Below are 1,630 nucleotides of genomic sequence, written 5' to 3' on the forward strand. Positions count from 1 at the left end.
AGTTTTTTAAATATAATAAGTGGTGTAGGGGAAACCCCTGTCTCTATCAAAATAAAAAAAAAAAAAAAAAATGAAGTAAAACCTATATCTAAAACTATAGATAAAAATTAACTAAAAATGGATCAAGTACCTAAATATAAAACCTAAAAAATATAAAACTCTTAGAAGCAAAGATAGAGCAAAAGCTTCATGACGTTGGATTTGGCAGGCAACAAAAGAAAAAACAGACAAATTGCTCTTCACGAAAACTAAAAAATTATGTGCAATAAAAAACTATATAAACACAATAAAAAGGTGGCCCATGGAATGGGAGAAGATATTTACAAATCATATATCTGACAAGGGATTAATATGCAGAATACATATAGAGAGAGAACTCCTAAAACTCAACAACAAAAAACAGACAACCCAGTTTAAAAAAGGGGCAAGGTTGGGCATGGTGGCTCACGCCTGTAATCCCAGCACTTTGGGAGGCCAAGGCGGGCAGATCACCTGAGGTCAGGAGTTTGAGGCCAGCCTGGCGAACAGGGCAAAACCCCGTCTGTACTAAAAATACAAAAATCAGCCAGGTGTGGTAATCCCAGCTACTCCAGAGGCTGAGGTTGGAGAATCGCCTGAACCCAGGAGGTGAAGACTGCAGTGAGCCGAGATTGGGCCACTGCACTCCAGCCTGAGCGACAGAGGAAGACTCCAGAGCCAAAAAAAAAAACCAAAAACCGGGAGTGCAAAAGACTTGAATAGATATTTCTCCAAAGAAGAGAAGTAGACAAATAGCCAATAAGCATATGAAAAGATGTTCAACATCACCAATCGTTAGGGTAATTCAAATCAAAACTATAATAAGATACTGCTGCATACCCATTAAGATGGCTAATATCAAAAAAAACACAAAGTAACAGTATTGTTCAGGAAGGAGAGAAATTGGAACCCTTCTGTTCTCTTAGTGGGAATGTAAAGATGTACAGCTGCTGTGGAAAACAGTGTGACAGTTCCTCAAAAAAATAAAGATAGAATTATAACTCAGCAATTTCACTTCTGCATATACATTCAAAAGAATTAAAAGCAGGGCCTGAAAGAGATATTTGGATACCCATGTTCACAGCAGCATTATTCACAATAGCTAAGCATGGAAGCACCCATGGAAGCAACCCAAGGGTCCACTGATGGATGAATGGATAAGCAAAATATGGTATAGACACACAATGGAATGTTATTAAGGAAGGAAATTCGGACACATGCTACAACATAGGGGAACCTTGAGGACATTCTGTTAAGTGAAATAAGCCAGTCACAAAAAGACAAATACTGGCCGGGCACGGTGGCTCACGCCTGTAATCCCAGCACTTTGGGAGGCTGAGGCAGGCGGATCACTTGAGGTCAGGAGTTTGAGATCAGCCTGGCCAACAAGGCAAAACGCCGTCTTTACTAAAAATACAAAAATTAGCTGGGCATGATGGCGTGCACCTGTAATCCCAGCTTCTCCGGAGGCTGAGGTAGGAGAATTGTTTGAACCCAGGAGGTGGAGGTTGCAGTGAGCTGAGATCGCACCACTGCACTCCAGCCTGGGTGACAAGAATGAAAGTCTGTCTAAAAGAAAAAAAAGAAAAGAAAAAGACAAATACTGTATTAT

This window comes from Cebus imitator, unplaced genomic scaffold (assembly GCF_001604975.1).
Source record: "Cebus imitator isolate Cc_AM_T3 unplaced genomic scaffold, Cebus_imitator-1.0 Scaffold136, whole genome shotgun sequence".
In the NCBI taxonomy this organism is placed as follows: domain Eukaryota; kingdom Metazoa; phylum Chordata; class Mammalia; order Primates; family Cebidae; genus Cebus; species Cebus imitator.